Source organism: Pinus tabuliformis, chromosome 8 (assembly GCF_031772625.1).
Source record: "Pinus tabuliformis cultivar Carrire ecotype Pingquan chromosome 8, CPIR1, whole genome shotgun sequence".
Lineage (NCBI taxonomy): Eukaryota > Viridiplantae > Streptophyta > Pinopsida > Pinales > Pinaceae > Pinus > Pinus tabuliformis.
Genome location: NC_142294.1, coordinates 1,404,686,682 through 1,404,710,155, shown reverse-complemented (window position 1 = coordinate 1,404,710,155; position 23,474 = coordinate 1,404,686,682). Strand labels below are relative to the sequence as shown.

Below are 23,474 nucleotides of genomic sequence, written 5' to 3'. Positions count from 1 at the left end.
CGGTTGGAGGCCTGCTTGGGTTTGCTTGAAATGACAGAGCATTTATTGGGTTGGGATGGTCTGGTGGTATCCCCCATGCACTCACATGCTTACTCACTGTGATAACATGCAGCGTTGCAGATCAAGGTAGATCCACGACATGAAGGTTGGTAACCCTCGGTGCCTACAGGTGGTAGGATTGGAGGTGGAGTTAAGACCATCTACCTGGCATATAAACTCAAGTCCTCAACTTCTTAGGGAGCCTAAGTTTCATGTTTACAGGGTTTCAGCGTTGGGAACGCAAGAGGTATACCCAAACGCTGCATGTCTCAGTTCGAACTTGGTATATAAAGTCTGGTATGTTATAATTCTATCTATGTATCCTAGGTTGGGGGTTGCTACTCGTGATAAGCCTCGCGTAAGGAGGGGAAAGGAAACACTGGTTAAATTAGCAGTTTCTGTGACTAGCAATATTGGCCTTCTCGACTATGTAATGTCAATTTCTATCTTTTTTGGAAACATCCTTTCTCGCATGGGCATGTTTACTGGTTTCTAGTATTTTCTCATGATATTTCCTTTGAATGTTAATTGGGTTCCCCGTTTTAAGCTTGAATTATCTAGGCAAGCCCTATGGAGAGTAAGGGTTCTGGTAAATGATCAGGGATGAGTCAATGGACTTAGGGCTCAGGGGTGCATGGAGGCTACCATTTTTATTCTGGTGGTACCTCCCACTCCTGAAGGGTTACTATTTATGAATGTTTGTTGGCTCGGGTGGTGGAATTATGAAGGGACACAATGTTTTTTTTTTCACATGGAAAAAAGTCGTAATTTATATTCATATTGAAATAAATTACATTTTGTAGATGCTTAGAGCATATGCAGATAACTGTCCATGAATTGGACGAGTGTACATAAAAAAGAATAAAAAATTACAGATAGCATCAAAGCCTATACTTTTCTGCCTTTCTTCTTCTCCACCCTACGCCAACCCTGTGAGTCAGAAGGGGGGACAATGATTGCCTGTGAGTATTCCTGCGTTGTCGCTGGTGGTTCTTTGTCGGATTCTGATCCTTCTGATCCATGGGTTCTTTTGTTGCCACAAGCATCCGGCCGTGGCGTTTCCTGCTGCCGAACATGGTCCTCCATTTGCGGGTCTGGTGCTTTTTCTTCATGTGTACCATTCTGTTCCATATTTATATCCGGTTCCTCTTGATTCACATTATGCTCTGGCTGATTGTCCTCTTCTTCCAGCGGTTCTGTATTCTGCCACCCATTTGGTTTTCTTTGCTGTTTTTTGTTTCCTTTTGTATTCTTTCTGGTCAGTGGGCAAGAATTTTGAAGGTGCCCTGTTTGTCGGCAGCTACGGCATCTGAATGCTGTGTTTTCATAGTCTAGGGGCTGTATCCTCTCAGTGTTATTATAGAGTAATGATATCTTATCAGGCAGCCCCTGACTCAAGTCCACTTCAACGCAAATTCTGGCAAAAGTGTATATCCCTCTGCTATTTCTATCTTCATCAACTTTTAGGAGTTTCCCCAAGGAATTCCCAATGGCATATAAAACTGTGGGGTGCCAGAGATGTAATGGGAGGTTGTGAAGCCTCACCCAGACAGGTGTTGTTGTGATTTTCATAGTGTTTGGATCGAAATCAGCAAACCAAGGGGTAATAAAGAGACCTGCACTACCCCAAAACCATGGCCCCTCATTGATGATGCTATCCCTTTCTTCCTCTGTGTGGAATTGTACAATAAAAAACCCTTTTGAACATAGGTATATATTACATTCTGGAGTCCAGCGGGAATGTATCCATTGATGTAAAGCGTCTGATTTTGGCCAGAAACCATTGAATCTACATATTACAGCATGTTTTGTGAAATCAGAGTGTATTTCAGTTACCTCCGGTATAGTAACTTGGAGCATAGCATGTTCCAGTTTTTGTTCTACTATATGTGGCCCAGGTTGTTCTGGTGGTAACATTGGTTTGTCCTGCATCTTTCCCTTCCCCTTTACTGCATCACGAAAGGAGCCTGAGGTTTTTGAGCCAGAACCATTGCAGCCTCCACGCAGTCTTAGATTAAGGTATATGGTTGTATCCTGACAGATCCCATATTCCTGTAGAGTAAGATGGTCCTGTAAGCTACGCCCTGCACATATCAGGTTCTGGAGTCTTGTGGGAATTCCCAGTTGGATTTGTACTTTGTTTTTTAGCCCTTGTATGTTTGAATTTTTGCTGAGTCGCATGCAGCAGTGGCTGCCCCCTGTTTGTTTGATGAAGATCTGGATCCAATCTTTACCCTGGCATTCCCCTGTTTTTTTAATTTTTTCCATCCCATGGGGTTTCCAGATCTGGCTGTCCCTTGGTAATGTCTCCCAGGCAGAGCCCCATGGTATGTAGGTGCTCAGATCTACTTCATATATTGATAGAACAGCATTCTGATATTCTGTAAAAAGGGTTTTTCCATCATACCTTAGATATAAGCTGCGTTCCGGCCTGAAGGCTCCATTTTTACTGAAGAAAAAGCCTCTGTTTATAGAAAAATCTGGGTTGGGCATTTTGTCAAACACTTGCCCCGTAACCTTCGAGGTTTCTGGCAGAAGTGGTTTTCGAAGCTGGTAATGGAAATCCAAGCTCCTAAGCACGCCCGCACTCCATCTCCTTTCTCTATGGACCCTGATAGTCACAATAACAATGACGACAGGGACTGCAATCATCGGATCTGGACAGAAACGAAAGAAGAACTCTGCCTTTATGCCCTCGATGGCTCTTCCCATGGAGTCGCCTGCCGCTTTTCCTTTCAAACCCTTCGAGGCATAGTCTCTCACATGGTTTCCGCAGTGATCCGCAATGACTTTCTCCTGAAGTCCCTTCGAACCGGCGTGTGCCTGCAAGTCAAAAATATCAGCGAGCAGGGAGGATGCAAGTTGAAACCCCCATGGATCGCGCTCAGAAGCGTGAACGGTTTTTCCCTTGTCATCAGTCAACCTTACGAGCCATGAGGCCTCAAAACCAGACGCACCCGTTACACAGGCCTTGGTTCCTTTGCCGTCCTGTCCATTAACAAACAGTGCCGCCATTTTTCGCCGGTACCACTTTCACCACCAAATGTTTTAAAATTCAACAAAAACCCGAAGGGACACAATGTTGTTTGGCGCTTCATTTGTTTTTTTGGTCGTACATTAAATTAATGATTGTCTTTCAGGTGGTTTTTTGTATAAATCATATTCCAGGTCAGCCTATGTTGTATCCACTTCCGGGCTCTATATAGTGGGTTGGTTTACGAGCACGGGAAGGTGGGAGAAGGGTGAAGAAAAGGGGCCCAACCTCGGTAGTTATGGTGAAGTCTTAGCTTCGCGGTGGAGCTTTGAGTCGAGGTGGAAGGGGACACAAACACGAGGAAGGCAAAGGAAAAGAATTTGGTTCAACTTCCGGTTAGACTACGCAGCAGAGGGGTTGGAAAATGAACTTTGAGATTCTTCAGGCCACGCTTCATGCATACTGCGAATGGACTTGGCGCATGTGAAACAATTGATTGCGACTTGGGAGGCATAGTTGAATTTGAAAGCTGAGCTTGAACTGGTAGTCAAAGATTGGGGGGAGTTAATCACAGACCCTGGGTACACTCACGACTGTCTCACCTTGTTTAGACAGTCCGTCCATCTCTACTAGTTAATGAAAAGCATAGTGGCCAAAGCAATGGCTGTGACCACCAACACAACAATGCAAAGTGAGGCTGAGCTGGGCCTCCGAGACATTCAAAAAGAGCTCCATCTTATTCAACTTCAACTACAGAATCAGAATGCTCGTTTGAGCCACATTGAGCGGCATATCCCATGTTTGCCACAATCTGAATTACCAGGATCAAGTGCTAAAGATCCCGCTTCGGTGGAATCATCAGATGATTATTTGGTCAAAGGTATGTCTGTTAATTTTGACTTAATTTTGGTTGTATATGTCGGGTAGCATTTATGTTTGCAGTGTTATGCTTATTAGTTGGTTTCCATACTATCAGCCTTATTAGGCTTGGTTAAATAGACTCAAACTATTTATGTTTTGGATGACTTATAATGTGATTCAATGACCAACAAACCTGGTTTCCCACTGGGCAGGTTGAGGCCACCGAACAACTTATATATTTGTAACCTACCTATTTATAGATGAATGAATGAAAGGTACTCCTAAGCTTACAAAAAAAAATATTGATATTATATCATATGTAATTCATTTTATATTTGTTGACATATATTATTTAAAACAAAAATATATTAATGAAAAAAATTAGTGTCAACTATAAATAAAATATTTCAATGTCTATATTAAACAAGTGTTGTAGGGCAACGTAGTCCCTACCATTGAGATTAAGGATTATGTTGCTACAAAATTTGTATATAGAAATTGCTAGCATGATACATATAAATCATACTATGAAATAATTACACCGACATTAATATAGTATGGAGAATATATATATATATTAATATTATTTTATGAAATTGTTTTACAAAGCACAATTGTATTCAGATTTATATGACAAAGTTTGACAATTTATATTCCCCCCAAAAAATTAAAAAATCTTGTAATTCAATTACGAAGTAGTAACTTTGGTAGGACTTGTTCAAATCACATTTAAATTATGTGCATATACAACTAAATAGATGTCACATTCATATAGATCTGAATTACAAATTGTTTAGTACAATGCACAATTACATAGTGTTGATCAATTTGGCATGGCACTTAACATGATGTTAGACTCTTACCTAGGCAAGGACTAATAATGTGAAAATTGTGAGGGATTTTTCTTGGGTTTCTTTTGGCCTAAGTATTCAACCATTGACCATCTCATAACTTGTCGATGTTTTGAAAAAGAGATGAAGAAACAATATTTAATAATGCTTGTTTGTTTTTTTTCTAAAAACAATCATACATTGTCTAATAACTTTAAAAAATAATGGAGAAAGTAGGAATTCAAGTAGAGTGGAGAAGAGCTACTTTCTAATTATATGAAAAGTTTATTGCAAATGGAAGATTCCAATAAATGGCAAAATTAGAAGGACCGGTCAAAATGAAGAGTAGAATAGAAATGACATAAGAATGTCCCCTCTATTTTACTTTTATGTGTGTGTGTGTGTGTGCGTTAAAAAATTAAATCATAAAAAATAAAGTATGCATATAAGAAGTTATGCTTTGTTATTGTTAATTTATGTGGATGATGTTATGTTATTAACAAATCATAAAAATACTTGTGATAAAATATAATCATTTCATATAATAATGATATTTTCTTCTTAAGTAATATTATTGTTATTATTAAAACTCATGTGTACAAAAATACGTGACCATGAGCATGAATGACCTCTATTCTATACATAATAAATGAAAAAAATGCAATTATTTATTTATATATAAAATATTAAAATAAACTATAGAATAAATTCAGCTAAAATTTTATATAAACATATATTATACAATATAATTTTAGAATATAACAATTAAGTAGTATGTTGTTAAAAATAAAATTTATTAAATTCTAATTATTTATTTTTTTCCTTAGAAAATAGGTAAAACCATTGATACTATTAATGGGATTGATGTAAAATATTATATTAAATTGATACAATATATGGAAAATTAGTTTATATTTTGAAAATTATTATTTTTAATAAATTTTATTTGCAATAATATAAAAAATATTTAGATTATCTTATTTAAAATAATAAAAAGCAATATAAGAGTTTTTCGAGCGCCCGTGAGCCCGCGCTCTGCATCCCTGACCTAGGCTGCTGCCTCTAGCTTCCCTCTGCGCGCCTGCGCCTGGCAGCTTTGCTGCTGGGCGGCTTCCCCTCCTGCACGCTCCCCTTTCCACCATGGGGCCTCCTGCCCATTCATCGGGGGCCTGCGGCCCTTTCCCTCTGCCCTCGCTGAAGCGCTTCTGTGCTGCAGTTCTCTCTTACAATGGATCCGCCAACCCAAGAGAAGGATGATCTGGAAAAAATGTTTGCCTCTCTAACCAAAGAGACCACCTCAGAAAAAATATGCCCTACAGCCTCAAAGTTCATTAAGAAGCTAGATGAAATCCCAGAAGTTTCGCTCCCTCCCGCCCTACCAAGGAGAGCTGCAGTAGCTTTAGCAGATCGTGGCCTGGTGGGCCAGTTCACCGGGCTATGGCCATCACCCCGCACTATCCAACGCTGGGTGGAAAGAAACTGGAACTCAATGGTCCAAGGAAAGATAGCAATAAGGTTTTGCGGGAGGGGCTTCTTCACCTTCCTCTTCGAATCAGTGGAAGATCGCAACCTTATCTTCAGAAATGGCCCATATTTCATGGACACAAGAGGCTTGTATCTCAATAGGTGGACCCCTGATTTTGACCCTGAGATGGACGTTCCCAGTGCTGTCCCAGTCTGGGCCCGTCTCCCCCATCTGCCTCTCCACTGCTGGGGAGATGAATCGGTGAGAGCTATAGGAAACGTTGTGGGGAAATATATTGATAGATCGGAGCCAAGGGAGAACATGCATGCATGCGCCCGGATATGTGTAGAAGTGGATCTGGGGAAAGGACTACCGGAAGCGATCAAACTCAAGGTAGACCAGTGGACGCACATTCAACAAGTGGACTACGAGCAGCTGCCGTTTAAATGTAAGGTATGTCATGAATACGGGCATTTTGCTAATAGATGCAGTAAAAATAAACCAATAGAGTCTGAAAACGCTGAAGCACCGGAAGAACCATGGGAAAAAGTCAAGAGAAAGAAGTCAAATCCACCCCCGGGAAATCTCTCAAAACCCTCCCAAGAAACCCCGGCTTCCCCTTCCCATCCCACCGGATCTGGCCCTTCTATTCCCTCCTCCTCCAACCCTTTTGAATCCCTTTTAGCTGAGGATCCCCCATCCCCCCCCTCCTCGCCGAGAGGCCCTATAATATCCCCTCCTTCTCCTCCCCCATCCTCCCCTCCCCCAACTGTTGAAAGAATCCTAACAAGGAACAAGACAAAGGAAAATATCACGTCCACCGACCCACCCAGAAAAGTAGGCCGGAAGTCAAACAAAGAGATAAGAGATGAGAACGCAGCAAAGGAAATGGCCACAGGGACACAACAGCCAATGGATACCTTTCTAGATAAGACCAAAGGAAGCGGGGAGAAGATGAAGGAGAAAAGCGGACCACACAACAAACATAGTAAATGATGAAGTTGGTCTCTTGGAATTGTAGGGGGATGGGCTCCTCCCTAAAAATCAATGCAGTCCGTGACCTCATCAAATCGGAACACCCAGACTTTCTACTTCTTCAGGAGACCAAAATCAATGAACAGGACTTCCAAAACATTGTAAAGAGAAACAAAAGCTTTGAAGGAATAGGGCTGAGCGCAGTAGGTGCCTCAGGTGGACTAGGAACCATATGGGATAAAAGCAAATGGAAGCTTAAAGACAACAGGCAAAACAAATTGTGGCTAAGAACAGATATGCAATATATATCCAATAATGAAGAATTCACAATATACAATGTCTATGCTCCTCCCCACTACAGAGACAAAGCCTCTTGCTGGGATTCAATCACCATGGACTTAATGAGCACCCAAGACAGAAACATTTTCCTGGGTGGAGACTTGAATTTAATAAGAAATGTAGATGAGAAGATGGGGGGAAATTTTTTTGCAGATCCCTCAAGGGAAGCTTTGGAGAAAATCATCCAAACTCACAGCTTTGTTGATGTCCCCCCACAGAATGGGTGCTTTACTTGGTCGAACAAGAGGACTGGTAGAAACAACATCAAAGAGAGGCTGGACCGCATATTGGTTCAAGAGAGCATTGTGGTCAACTTCTCAAGGATCCAGAGCACAATAATTCAAGGATATTTTTCAGATCATAAACCAGTCGCTTTGCATCTGGTTAAAGGAGAAAATATGGGACCATTACCCTTTAAATACAGCAGAGCATGGGAAAGGAGTGAAGATTTCATGAATCTGGTTAAAGAGAATTGGGCAACAGAAATTGTTGGCTCCCCACATTACATATGGGAAACGAAGATCAAAATTCTACGGACAGCTATCAAACAATGGGCAAGAAACTTCGCAACTGAGGGAAAAAAAAGGAAAATCGAGCTCCAAGAGAAACTGATGGAGTGGAATCAAGAAAAAGAGAAGGGTCAAGACACAGCAGAAGACTTAAGGATGGAAACCAAATTATACATGGAGCTGTATAATCAGAACCGCGTGGAGGAGGAAGAGCTGAGGCAAAAATCGAGATGCCTCTGGCTCAATTCAGGCGACAAGAACACTTCGTTCTTCCACAATAGTATCAAACTAAGGAGAGCAGGGAACAATATTGGGAAAATTACAAGGGAAGGCAGAGTCCTAACAGAACAATGGGAAATCAAAGAAGCAACGACCATCCATTTTCAAAACCTCCTATTTGCTGACCCCCAATACACGGAAAACCCGGACTTTCTAAAGATAATAGAGAGCAAAATCACAGAAGAACAAAATGCAGAATTAGAAAAGGAAGTCACGCAGGAAGAAATCGAAAGAACCATCCAAAGCATGCCTTTGGATAAGGCACCAGGGCCTGATGGACTCACAGTGGCCTTCTACAAAACCCACTCGGAAGTAATTAAGAAAGATTACATAAGAATGGCCAAAAACTTTTTCAAAAAATGCAAAATGGGCAGCAGTATCAAGGCCTCTCATTTAGCACTTATCCCCAAAGAATCGAATCCCCAATCCTTTGACAGATTCCGCCCAATCTCCTTATGTAACGTTTCATATAAAATCATCACAAAAATCTTGGCGCAAAGGTTAAAAAATATCCTTCCCTCTCTCATATCTGAAAATCAAGGGGGTTTTGTCCCTAACCGCCACATAACGGACAATGTCATTCTCATCCAGGAGGCAATTCACAGCAGTTTATCCAGGAAGGAGAGGGGTATGATCATCAAGCTGGACATGGCGAACGCTTTCGACCGGGTAAATCACTCTTTTCTCAGGGCAGTCCTTCTGAAATTTGGCATCTCAGAGTTTTTCACAAGCAGGGTAATGGAATGCATTTCCCAAAACTGGACAGCTCCCCTCATTAATGGAAGGCCCTGCACTGCCTTCAAGAGCTCAAGAGGACTGAGGCAGGGTTGCCCGTTGTCACCCTTCCTTTACATCATTGTGGCTGAAACCCTCAGCTTGCATCTAGAGAACAAGCGCAAATTAAAAGAAATTACAGGGGTGGATATAACCAGAGGAACCAAAGGAATAAATCACTCCCTTTTTGCAGATGGCACTTTGCTAATAGGGGGAGCTTCCAGCATTATGGCACAAAGGTTCAAAAGAATCCTGGATCTCTTCCTTCAAGCTTCAGGAGGCAAATTAAATAACAACAAGTGTATGATATACACCTGGAATGTGCCAAGAAATATAATTCAGAGAATATCCACAATTATGGAAATCCCTGCCCAGGGAAACTGGACCCACTTCACATATTTAGGACTCCCCTTAGCCAAAGAAACAATAAAAGCGGAGATATGGGTGAAAATAATTGAGAAAATGAGAGGGAAACTACAGAATTGGGGAGTGCATTGGTTAAATCTGGCTGGCAGAACCATTTTAATAAAGGCCATCCTATCAGCCCTTCCAATCTACCAATTTGCTACCACCCTAGCACCGGCAGGCATCCACAAGCACATGGAATTGATCATCAGAAGTTTCCTATGGCAAGGAGGAAAGCAAGACACAAAAAAGTTCAGCTTGGTGAAGTGGGACAAGGTCACACTCCCTCTAGAAAAAGGAGGGCTCGGAATCAGAATACCAAGGATAGCAAACATGGCTCTGGGTTGCAAACTGGTTTGGAGAATTCTCACCGAGAAAGGGACCTGGTGGACAGAGGTAATCAAGAGGAAATACTTAAATGGAAGCAAAAGCAACATCCTTGCAGGAAATATCATCGAAAGACAATGCACCCCTGTTTGGAAGATGATAAAAAAGACACTTCCCTACTTTACTTCAAGCATTTCAAAAGCTCCGGGGAATGGTAAGGATACCAACATATGGGAGGACAGGATAATGGGCTCGGAGACAAGGGCAGCTCGCATCGACTTCAGGCCTCTACAACGGTGGATGGTAGAGGCAAAGATCAAAACTCTTTATGACATCTCCCTTTGGGATCAGGACTTTTGGTCTGGCTGGAGACCTCTCCCCCTCCCTGATGACCTGAAGAACCTTTGGGAAGAACTCAAGATGTCTCTAACTGGTTTTGCCCCTACAAACAGAATGGAGGAAGACAACTTTGTCTGGGACCCTAGTGGGGGCAACTACACGGTAAGAGAAGGCTACAAAGCCCTGCAAAACGCCTCAACAATCAACAATTGGCCGCTCCAGAGGGCTGTTTGGAGATCTGAGTGTATTCCAAAGGTAAGGCTCTTTAATTGGACCCTTCTGCACTGTAAAATTCTCACGGCTGAGAACCTTAGGAAGAAAGGCATTCAAGGCCCTTCAATTTGCTGTATGTGCAAGGATGCAGAAGAAAGCACTAACCACCTCTTCATCGACTGCCCTTTTGCTAAAGCTTGCTGGAAAATTATCACAGACCCCCTGAGCATCAACGCCCTCCCCAATCAGATCACTACCCTTCAGAAGCAATGGGGAAATAATCTACCTGATTCTGGCAAATGTAAAGGTCTAGTCAAAAGGATATGGAGAAGCATCCCCGCTAACCTCTGCTGGCAAATTTGGTTGGCCAGAAATAAGTACATCTTCAAGGGTAAACAACCAAGCATTTCCAGCGTTCTCGCCAAAACGATGGCTCTAATCACCGAGACCATTGAGGCAAATGGCAATTACCAGGTAGAAGGGGAGCAATCGGACACAAGAGTCAAAGAGTGGATCAGCAAGTTCAAACTAGGGAGAGGACATCAGAAGAAAGGAAATACAGGGAGGAGGAACATGGACTGGAAATTAAGAGGAACTAAAGAAGAAGTCAAAAGCTGGATCCATAGCCAAAATCGCCCTACTCTCCACTTTGACGGGGCCTCAAAGAACAACCCAGGTCAAGCGGGAGCAGGTGGAGTTATCAAAGACTGTCAGGGGAGGACCATAGTCACCTTCGAATGGGGGTTGGGCATCATGACAAATAACAGGGCAGAGGCTTACAGCCTTCTTCTTGGGACCTCCATTGCCAAGAACTACGGTCTGAGAAATCTACTAATTCTAGGAGATTCCGCAATCATCATTGCAGCCTTGACCACAGGGAAGGAATTCAGACAAACAGCTTTAAACAACATCAAAGCGAGGATTATGGGAAACATTAGGTCTCTTGGCAATGTCACATTCAAACACATTCTCAGAACAAACAATGAGGAGGCAGACAATCAAGCAAAAAAGGCTTCAAAAAGGCAAATATGTGAAGTCAAGGAGAATGACAGAGTATACAGGAAAGATATTCCCTAAGCGGGCTTCCCCCGATGCCCCCTCCAAAAACCGCAGCCACCACAGGTATATTCTTCCTCGTTTTAGGCCCAGTTCTCCCTCCTGCACTATCTGGTACTACCGAAATCCTAAGTGTCCCCAATATCTGAACTCCATCATTGACCCATATCCCTTCGGGATTCTCCACCTGACCAGCGCAGTCTTTTTCAGGGTCTGGGATTGTGATTTTCCCCTTCGCACAAGCCAAGCCAGCAGCCATATCAAATCAGCTGACCTCCCCCCTCCCAAGAACAGAACCCCTAGGTGCGGATTCGAGCATATGTGGTTCCATCAGATCATTATATATTGCAGTCGGGCTTCAAGCAATAGCACAGCTCAGTTTTCTTGTCCGCAGCTCGACTCCGGCAACAGAAGGCGTATCGTGGAAGGACTCATCTCTCATCAGGAAGAAGAGAATCTCAAGGCGCTTTTGGTAAACTTAGTTACTCTCTTTGCTGGTTTATACACGCTAATCTCTCTGTTTATGCAGTGCAGCAGCGACTCAGGCATATCCCTGAAGATCACCCTCGGCCCCCTGAGATTATTGCACCTCTCCCTTCGATTTCAACAGTCCAGCGCCCTCCTCTTCATCTCATTCATAATCCCGCTCACAGCCTCTAATACTCTCTCCACTGATATCCAAAATCTTGTCCCTCTGCCTTTGCACTTCAGAAGAGATTCAGGCCTATCCCTGAAGATCACTCACGGCTCCTTAAGCTGGGCGCACCGTTCCTCTTGTATTCATCACTCCAGCATATTCTCCTCCGCTCTCTCTTTAATCCCGTCCATAGCCCCTCACTGTTTCGACCCTCTGTGCGAAAGTATGGCAGATCAACATCATCCTCCAGCTGAGCAGGCTCAACCTAGCAACTTTTATGACAATCTTTTCAATAATAAGGAGTGCACTATGTGTAAAGCCCATACCATAATGATTAACAGCCTGACCAAGCAGCTGAAAGAGCTGCAAGATGACTATCACTCAGATAGGAATTCTAAGAGGAGAAAATTGGACAAAAGAAAGAGTGAGATTGAAGCACTGCAGGAGCGTTGCAGCCATTTGGAGGCAGCCATGGAACACATACGCTCTCTCACCCAGAGCTACCAAGCGGAAGCATCAACCAAGGCAAGTGTCCGGAATCCGGACGATTCAGTCACCCAGCACTTCCCATAAGGAATGCATTGCAAATACTGCTGGATAGGAGGCTCTTTTGTTAGACAATACAGTTGTCTTTGTTTTAGTTTCTGTTTAAATCAAAAGAAGCAAGGAGGAATATGGGTCTGCGTACCCACTTTTGATCCTCACTCTTCAGACAAATTTCCCGGATGTAATAGAACTATGTAATGCTGTTTGTTTTATAATATAAAGTATCCGACTTTGTTAAAAAAAAATAAAAAGCAATATAAGGTGTATTGTAAGGGTATTTTTTTATAAAATTATTTATTTAAAAATTATGAATAATCAATACATAATAAAAAAAAATGTTATATTTATAAATTAACAATTTAATTTTAATTTTAATTAAGATAATATAAATTTTAATTTCTTTTAAAAAAATATAATTTTTCACTAAATCATTTTTTAAAATAATATATATACATATTTTTTATCTTTTATTTTATTTTATTTATTTATTAATTTTTATTTTTTTACTAAAAAGAATTAATGATATACAAAATTTTAAATGAAAATACAAATTAAATTTTAAATATAAATAAATAAAAAAAAAACTATTTTTTAAAACAAATATATTTGGTTTTAGTTATTTCCAAATTTACAATTTAAATTTGATTTAAAAGTTTTTAATAAATAATATTAAATTTGATTAAGAAGTTTATAATAAATTGTAGAAAAAGTTTAGGAAAATATTATATTATAAATATTGGTTGTATACTGGAAAGTTAGCTAGCGACCAAACATCTTCCACAAATTTGGTGATTTTTTATATAGAAATTTGTGAATGGGCTTTAGATCATTTAAGTTTGTATTTTTGTTGAGAATTCAGTAGGGCAATGATTATTATTAACTATCTTTACTTGATAACTACTTGTGATTCCTTTTTACTTATTAGCTTTGTTCCTTATTATTATATGTGTAAAGCATCAAACAATTACCGAAAAGAAGAAAGAACAATGACATAGTATATAGGCTGCAAGAGAGGGCCAAAACCTCTCCTCTTGAGAGGAAAACTCGTAAATCTCTTTTCTTCCTTGTAGATTCTTTAATTGACGAATTCCATGACCTTAAGATTGAGACCAAGACCAAACTCCTCGGATGATGTGCTAACTTCGATCTAGTCAAACCCAGTCAAATCTCTTTTAGTAGTACCTTTTTGACCTTTTGCTGTAAGATTTTCGGCCTTCTACTGCAAATTTGAAATTTCGGCCTCCCTGCCACTGCTGCTGCCACATGTGGGAACTTCGATCTTCTTCTAGAGCCCTCCTTTGACCTTCACTTGACTTTCTCTTACTTATGGAGCTTGAGAGTGATCATTGGTGACCTTTGCTTGACCTCTTTTCCTCCTTTTATCCAAGATCGAACTTGTAGATGGATGCCCTAGGTTTGCTGCAGAAACCCTAGTCCTCTTTAGCATGCGTGAGACAAAATTAGTCCAAAAACAAGCCTCCTTCGTCCTTCTTATTCTTTGTTGCCTTCTCCTTCCTCTTCCTTTGCTAGTTTGAGTGTTGAGTGAGTGTGCTTCAAGTAGGACGAGTCCTCTTCTATTTATAGGCTCTTCAAGGGGTGGACATGGCTCTTCCTTTAGGCCGACTTGTCAGTTGTCAGGTCAACTTGGTCTTGGAGGGTATTCTGACGCTTTTAAAGACAAAAATAATTTTCTTTACAAGTTAAAATGTTCTCAGTGGGGTCTTCAACTTATGACAATGACTCTTTTGACTTCTTGTCCTAGGAAAAACCCTAGAAGCACTCAATTGGTGCTTGACCTATAAAATAAAATACCTTGAGCATTAAACCCATGCTCCATAATAATAATAATAAAATTTTCTTTCATTTTATAATTTACAAGAATCAAAAATACATTTCATACTTATGAAGACCAAACTTAGTTACACATTTTTCAACACCCCCTCTTAATTAGGGAGGTATTCATAAGAGGTAAATGGACATTGTCAATTTGAAGAGGTATCATAAGAAGGTAACCCATCTGTCTAACATCATACTAACCAACATTATCATATAGCAAGGCCTTGACTAACAACTCTATCTCTCCACAAGATCAGAGCACAATGCCGGCGAGACCAATGATTTATAGACACCATCATCATTATCTCTCAAGTTACATACTCCACTAGAGTGTTCACCGAGTTTGACCTTCTTTGGACTATTCTTATCTTGGATAATTAGTCCTCAAAGAATATTGGTCCAGAACTACTCTCATCTTGGATTCCCTATCTCATCGTCAAAGAGTATCAAATGCCATATGGTTACCCAATCCTCCATTCTGTCTTCCCAAGTGAAGACACGAATGATGTGTCTATCTCTCCCTCTCAACTAGGGTGGATATATCAACCAAGCCAAGCTTGTCTCTCAAGTACACAAGATTCTTGTTAGGAAGAGATTTTGTCAATATGTCAGCTACCTGCTTATCAATGGATATATATATTGTAGCTGTAGCACACCATTTTGTACTAGCTCTAGAATATGGTGATACTTGTTGTTTATATGCTTTGTATTTCCATGAAATATTGGGTCCTAGGACAATCATATACAACTGGTGTTGCCAAAATGTATCATTGTAGGGTCCACCAATCCTTCAAATAGGTCAGATATTAGCTTCCTTAACCAGACTGCTTCTCTGCTTACTTCACAAGCTGTAAAATACTCAGCCTCAACACTACTCAAAGCAACTGTGTCTTGTTTTATGCTCATCCATAAGATCATGGGGGATCCCAAAATGAAACATCCTCCTGTAGTGCTTCTTCCATCCTGATTTTTGCCTCCCTAGTTAGAATTTGTATATCCAATCAAGTGGACATCATTCCTCCCATCGTATTTCATGCAGTAGTGGATAGTTCCTCGCAGATATCTCAGGATATGTTTTTCTTCTATCCAATGGTCATGCTTTGGCTGCACTTGGAATTGACTGAGAATGTTTACTACAAAACATATGTCTAGTTGAGTATTTACCAAGTACATCAGTGAGTTAATCATTTGTCTATATTTGGAGGGTTCCATAGGGCTCAATTCAAAACTCCCCAATCTCTTCAAGTTTGTGATCATCGGAGTGTTCATAGGTTTGAAATCCATCATGTCAAACCTCTTCAACATCTCGATCACATACTTTCCTTGACCCAGATAAATTTCATCGTGAGACTTCTAGTCCCAAATAGTAATACATCAACCCTAAATCCTTGATATCAAATTTTTCTACTAGTTTCTTCTTACATTCTTCAATTTGACCTTCTACATCTGTTAAGAGAAGATCATCTACATACATAAGAATGATTACATGTTATCCATCTACAACCTTGATATAAAGGTTTGGATCAATATAACTTTTTGTGAAGCCTATTCTCTGAAGTTATGCATCCATTATAGCATACCATGCCTTTGGTTCTTGCTTGAGGCTATATAATTCTTTCTTCAATCTGCAAACATATGACTTCATGTCTTTAACTTCAAATCCCAAAGGTTTCTCTATATAGACTTCCTCATCAATTATGCCATTTAGAAATGCAGTCTTGACATCCATTTGATGGATGTTCCATCCCATCAATACCACTAGAGAGACCAATAAACAAATCGTTGTATACCTTGTTTTTGGAGCAAATGTCTCTTCATAGTCGATGCCTTCTTGTTGAGTGAATCCCCTAGCCATAAATCTTTCCTTATATTTATCGACACTGCCATCTGCTACATGTTTGATCTTGTAGATCCATTTGAAAGTTACCACATATTTGTCTTCGGGCCTTGGTACGATCTCCCAAACTTCATTCTTCATTATAGATTGGTATTATTCATTCATGGCATCCTTCCATTCCTGATGGTCGACAATTTCTTCAAAGGTGGATGGATCTGCTCTATTAGTTTTGTTATGTATGCAACATACCTAGAATACCTCTTAGGTTTCTTGCTTTCTCTAAAATAGACTTTTGTTTCCCCATGACCTTCTGCATCAAGTAGTGTAGATTTCAACCAGTTTGGTCTCTTTCTTGATTGGGTGAGGACCACAGGTTGAATCGGTTCACTGGGACCCTCATCTTCATGATGAGATTTTTCTTCTTCCCTATTAACTTCTTCTTCAAATAATGGAAGTTATTTGTCATCAGGGTCCATGGGAAGTTCCTTAGATTTATTGAATGTGATACTCTCATCAAATTTGGCATATCAACTTACTTCTATATGGTTTCCTTCATTTATGTAGATTATATAAACCTTAGAGGAACTATTGTAACTAAAAAATGTTCCTCTCACGCCTGATGGATCCAAGTTGTTTCTTTTGTCCTTTGGCATATGAATATATACGGGACACCCAAAAATATGGAGATGGTATACAATTGGTTTCTTTCCAGTGAATACTTCTTCGGGAGTCTTGTTGTCCAGTGACCTGTGGGGACTTCAATTTTGAATATACATTGTAGTCTTTGTAGCTTCTCCCCACAAAAATTTTGGTAGATCTTGATCATGTAACTTCGCCTTTACACTTTCTTCAATGGATTGATTCTTTCGTTTTGCAACTATATTTTTCTTGGGATTATATGGGACTATCAACTCCCTCTTAATCCCAAACTCCTTACATAATGCTATAATCTCTTTGGATCTATACCCTCCTCCATTAGCATATCTTAGTATCTTGATTCTTCTTTTTGTAAGTTTCTCCACTTCAGCGTTGAATTCTTGAAATTTTGTAAATACCTCATCCTTGGTTTTCATTAAGTAAACCTAGGTCTTTCTTGAATGCTCATATATAAATGTGGCATAATATAGATAACCTCTAAGTTATTTAGGAGTCATAGGGCCACATACATCAGAGTGAATGAGATCCAAGATTTATTTTGACGATGAAGCACTGCTTCCAAATGACATCTTGGTATTCTTACCCAATGCACATCCCATACATACACCTTCACGATCTTCTTTCAGTTTAGGTATTCCATATACTATGGAGCTTAGAGTTGGGAGGATATTGAAATGAAGGTGACCAAATCTTCTATGCCATAGTTCACATGGGCTAATTTCAATGTGAACCAAGGCTTGAGCTAGAGGAGATATCAGTCTGTAAAGTCTTCTTTTTCGAATACCAATCACTCTAGCATTCTCTATGCTTGATTTTTTACTCCATACAACAACCTTTCCATCAATTAAAGCTACTCTATCACCCTTATCATCTAGACTTGAAATGGAAAGTAAGTTTTTATGCAAACCTGGAACAAATAGGATGTTGTTGAGGTGAATGTTGCTTCCATTCTCCAACTCTATAGAGGTTGATCCAATACCTCTCACAGGATACATTTTGTTATCTCCAAGTTCCACTGAATAAGAAGATTTTCCCTTTGATAAATTCTCCAATTGTTTGTGATGATCTGTCATGTGCCTAGATGCACCACTATCAATTACCCAAATGCTCCCGTCTTGGAATGTGCTAGTGAGTGCCGAGAAGAGACCTTCATCCTTTTTGTTGATTAATTCCTTCTTTATAGAGAACAAGATACTCCATGCTTCCTTGATGATTTTCTTGAGATTAATTGCTACCTTTGAACACTTCTTGATTAACTTCTTTAATGTAGAGGAGATCTTCATGAAGCCCTTAGTCAACATTAGCTTTGATACCATGTTGAGAATTCAATAGGGTAATGATTATGATTATTTCTCTTTACTTGATAACTACTTGTGATTCCTTTTTACTTATTAGGTTTTTTCCTTATTAATATACGTGTGAAGCATCAAACAACTACCAAAAACAAAAGAACAATGGCACAGTATATAAGCTGCAAGTGTCAAACCTCCTTCTCTAAATACCCCTACATAAACTTGAAAATCCAATAGTGCTATAACTAAAAATAAATAAATAAATTCCTTATCCTTTCTGTGCCATAGATGATGGGTAATAACCTTTTATTAAAGTGTAATCTAATGATTAAGTATGAAAACATATTTCAATGTTATATTTTTTCCATCGTTATCCTTCGATTTGCAACATAGGATTATTTATACATGTCATGTAACATGATATTGATTAGATTCCCTACCCATACCCTTATTCTATGATTCCTATGGTACTAAGTGTATTAGTGCCTATATGGCGTGAAGATATATATACTTCCCTTATATCATACCCTTATAGATTTAACTCCTCATTTAATCTCATTTGTACCTACCTATCTCTCCAACACTCAAACCCTTCAAACTCATGGCATTCACGTGGTTGTCACGCCCCTTGCCTCGTTCCTCTTCTCGAGGTTAGCGAAGATTGACGGTGTCAGTGGCTTGCTCACAGATCAACGGTCCTCTTGCCAATGCCTTTGCCCTAAACCCATTTGAGTTTATACCTCACGCTGAACTGGGTTTTACTTCTTTTTTTTGTTGTGGTGAGAGGCGCGCCATGGCTATCTGGCCTTTGATTGGCTATGAGGGTGGCACTCCATGCATTCCCTAGCTTGTTCGGTGAACGTTCTCTCGGTACGCTTCCCTCTCAGGTATTTCTGTTGTTTTTTTCATGATTGTATACATATAATTTTGGTTTTATTGATGTCAATTTGAGGGTTGCAGACGTTGACACAGTCTTCTCTGTTTCATTCTGACGTAGGGCCTTGTGGAGGAGAAAATGCTTATGGCCCTTCTCCACTGGGATGCTTCCTTCACCTCATGGGTATAACGTTTTTTCCATGTCCCTAACTCTTTTTCGTTTTCAAGCCTATGTTCACCTAGTTTATTGAAATGTGGTTGATTTCCCTGTAGGATTTCAGGGTTTTCCCTTCCTTGAAAGTGCTTTTCCCAGTAAATTTTGGCACCCTAGAATTCAATAGAAACTCAAATTCATAGGTAATACTTGTTTCGTCCAACCTCCTTGGTATAATTTTATTCCAATCCCTAAATTCAACTCTTGGGCTTCATCTTTGACTTTTGGGCTGTTTCTGATCGCTGGATCCTAGGCATGTAGAGGAATCACTCTCTTTACGACATGAAATCACATGTAACAATGTTTAAAACCCTTACTTAGTTTTCTGTGGATTATGGGGGTTTACTCTTGCTCAAGCCATCTCTAATAACCCTTTATTGTCAAATTTGGGTGCTGATAGGTAACAGTTCAAACTCTTCTTTCATTTTGCGGTTCTTGGATAGTACTGCAACCCAGGTCCTCACGCAGTTGCTGATTTCGTTCCAAGTGGGTACCCTTCACATGGTTTACTCCCAAGGTAGTCATTTCTTATCTAATATGGCTCGTGTTGTCTTAGCCACCTTGCTGTGCTATCACGTTTCTGGTCTCTTGAAGACTTATGTCTATGTTTACAGTGGTTGTATAATTTGCATCGATAATTCTTGGTCGTGCTACTACTATTCGAGGGGATTGTAAGAGGAAGTGTCCTCACCCTTGTCATAAATGTAATGTTAATATAGCCTCACTCGCACTTGGTGTTTGCTGGACTATTGATTTGGAATTTTTTTTCTATGTAACCTTATACTATTCTGGGTTTTTATGTTACTGGTTCCTGTGTTGGACATTAGGCATGAATATTTAAATGTTTGTTTTAAAAGGCTTGATGCTTGATGCCTCTTCCCTCTAGTACGATTTTCAACAGTTGAATATTATGGATTGATTTCTTACTAGGTTTCACCAGTTTCACTTAATTCTTGTTCATCTTGAGATGGAAGTTTCATGTTGTTTTCGATGTTCCTCTCTTATAAAAACGAGTTCTGTAGAGTACGATTAATACACTATAAGATTCGTTGTGGCAAGGATAATTTCATATTTAGAGTATCACATGACTTGGATAAATAAATCGAATATCGTATGCACAATTATATTTTTATTCATTTTTCTTAATAATGGTCTCATGTGCCTGTACATTCTCATAGTTTCCTTTCTTTTCCCCAAAATGAGATATTTGCTCCTCTTGTCTATTAATGATGGCAAAAATATTTACTGTTTGCAATATTTTTAGTTTCATATCTTGTCGCCAGAGTGATTTTCGCTCTTGTTGAGTTCCTGTAGGATTGGTCTTATTGTATGTGATTTCTATGGAATCTGGTTATATGCTATTTCTAGGGAATTTAAAAAACAACCATGTTTGTTAGGTGCACTTTGATTTCACCACATACCATGCAACAAGCTCTGCTCTCAAGAAAATCAATCTTGGATGAAAATGAGTCTTGGGTTTTATGTATGGTAACTATATCCTCATCACACACACGTTACAAGTTGACACAAGGGTCTTACCTCAACCCTTCCTTTCTATATTATTGGGTCTTATCTTAAGGGTTTACTCCGTCTCGTCCTTAAATATTGTCACTTTTAAAAAACTATTTATTTCTGTCCACTCCCTCGGCACTGTTAGCATTGCATGCCTTAAGTATTATGCCCAGATAAAAATAGTATCCTAAGAAAACCGTTCTTGCCCAGATGAAAAAAGGGACTACTAAACGAAATACTTGGGGTTCTAGAATACCCTTTATGTGTTAAATATTGTATGAATACAGAAGCTAAGATCATCTTCACCTTAACGCATTTAACCTGGAAATTTACTCCTACAGGCCATAAAATATTTTGAAATCAAATTCAGGACTTTTTCTTGTTACTCCTACTTTACCAAGATAAGAATAATTTATATTTCTCCTTCGACATGAAATCTGACTTTGACACTTACAGGAAATTCAACTCAAGTTAAATTACCAACAAAACATTCAATTGTAAATATCTATAAAGTACGAATCACTAGATTACAATTTTGTCGAATATAATTTATAGTACAATTTTATGCAAATCAGTCACTTCCATTTTCCTAAATTGGTTACTCTTTGAACCATTTTAGTCATAAGGAATAACATGTAACATAATTTCCATTTTCTTAATTCATTTACTTTAAATCAACATTCAACCCATAAATAATATCATGCAGAAGAAAGCCATCCAAAACCTCTCATTAGCAACCTAAATATAAAGCGAGAATTATAGAGAAACAATAATGACAACAACATCTAACTGATGTAATCGCTGGAAAATGCGACGTGGGAAATGCCTTTCCTCCCAACCATGAACCAAGTGCTCTCTAGTTCCCCGTGAGCTGAGAAGCTTGTTTTCTCTCTTCAGCAACCTCTTTTTGATTTCAATTCACGTCTCATATAAATGATTGTCAGTAGATGTTTCTTTGGAAGCATCCTACCTTTCAAGGGTTTTCTTATCACCTTAGCCTAGGTTGTTTCCTATTTTCCTTAAAAAGGCGAGGAAAATTGGTTTTTTTCTCCAACAGATCAAAAATCTGTTTTTCTCTCCCACATGTGTATTCCCTCAGTATTTATCTTCAACTGAGTGGATAATAATCCATATATCTAATTTTTCCAGATTAACAAGCTTCCCTTTCCCACATTTTCCATCTTAAAATATTAATTGTTTATTATAAAAATCTTATCTACATTCATTTTTCTTTCTGGTGACCCCCATCTAGTTAAAACACTAGTTTTTAAAACATATAAGCATAAAAATATTTACATGTAGAAAAGGGTGTTACCTTTTCCCCCTCTCAAAATAACACTGTCCTCGGTGTTCAATTTGTTATTACATGTCAAACTAATTTTACTGAAAAACCCTAGGTACTCTTCCTTCATATAATCCTCTTGCTCCTATGTAGCCTCCTTAGGAGTAAAGTACTTCCATTTTACTTTAACCTGAGAGACGACTCAATTTTGGAGCATGGTCTCTCTCCAATCTAGAATATGGAGTGGCTCTGATAGGAAGTCTCCTTCGGGTTCCACCTGTATCACATTCCAATCAACCACATGAGAATTATCGTGGACATATTTTTTTAATAATGATACATGAAATACATTATGCACTTTAATATGAGTGGGAAGAGCTAGTTGATAAGCTACAAGTCCAACTCTATCCAAGATTTCGAAAGGTCCACAGCAATGCGGGGCCAGTTTAGCACAAGTTCCGGTTCAGAGTATGCTATTTCGAGGTTTTACCCGCAAAAATACATGATCCCCAATTTTGAATTCCTTATGCACCCTTTTCTTGTCTACATAGCTCTTTTGTCAGTCTTGAGCTGCTTTGATATTTTGGCGTATTTTCCTCACCATGTGCTCCATTTCCTGCAATGAATTCGGTCCTAACAATAGCTTATCCTCTGGTTGGTTCCAACTAAGAGGTGTATGGCATTTTCTGCCATACAAGGCTTCAAAAGGACTCATTTTAATGTTAGCTTGGTAGCTGTTGTTATAGGAAAACTTTGCTAAATGCATAAAATCTTCCCATTTCATAGGTTGGTGCATGACATACACTCTCAAGATATCTTCAAGGATCTAATTTGTTCTTTCTATTTGGCCATCGGTTTGCGAGTGATATGTGGTACTAAATTTCAGTTGTGTACCCAGTCCCCCAAAGAGCGCCTTCCAGAACTTGGAGGTAAACTTTGCATCTCTATCTGATACAATATCTTTTGGTACTTCGTGCAACTGAAAGATGTACCTCATAAAAACACTAGCTATTTGAGCAGTCCCAAAAGTGGATTGTACTAGTATAAAATGAGCCGCTTTCATAAACACTTCTACTACTACCATAATAGAGTCATGTGGACGTTTTGTTCGGGGTAACCCAGTAACAAAATCTATGGAAATAGTTTCCCACTTCCACTCTGGTACGGGGAAAGGGTTTAATAATCCCGTATGATGTTGATGTTCTACTTTAACCTACTGGCATTCCATGTATTTATTTAAATATTCCTCCACATCCCCTTTCATGCCTGACCAAAATAATTTTTTCGTTAGTGGAGTATGCATTTTTTAGTATCCAGAATGGCATGCATAAGGTTTCTTGTGGTACTCATCTAATATTGTATGTTTCAGTGTACTCTCATTTGGTACATATATCCTATTT

The 23,474-nt window shown here is 39.3% G+C and overlaps 1 long non-coding RNA gene across 2 annotated transcripts; it reads left to right on the top strand.

Moving 5' to 3' along the window:
* Window positions 1-18,780: 18,780 nt before the first annotated feature.
* Window positions 18,781-20,105, top strand: LOC149240811 (uncharacterized). Of its 2 annotated transcripts, none has more exons than XR_016245559.1 (3): window positions 18,781-19,077; window positions 19,188-19,250; window positions 19,340-19,665. It is a non-coding gene; the product is annotated as an uncharacterized LOC149240811 (long non-coding RNA). The 2 variants fall into 2 exon arrangements; XR_016245560.1 differs by lacking the exon at window positions 19,340-19,665 and adding an exon at window positions 19,681-20,105 and having other exon boundaries at window positions 18,792-19,077.
* The last annotated feature ends 3,369 nt before the right edge of the window (window positions 20,106-23,474 follow it).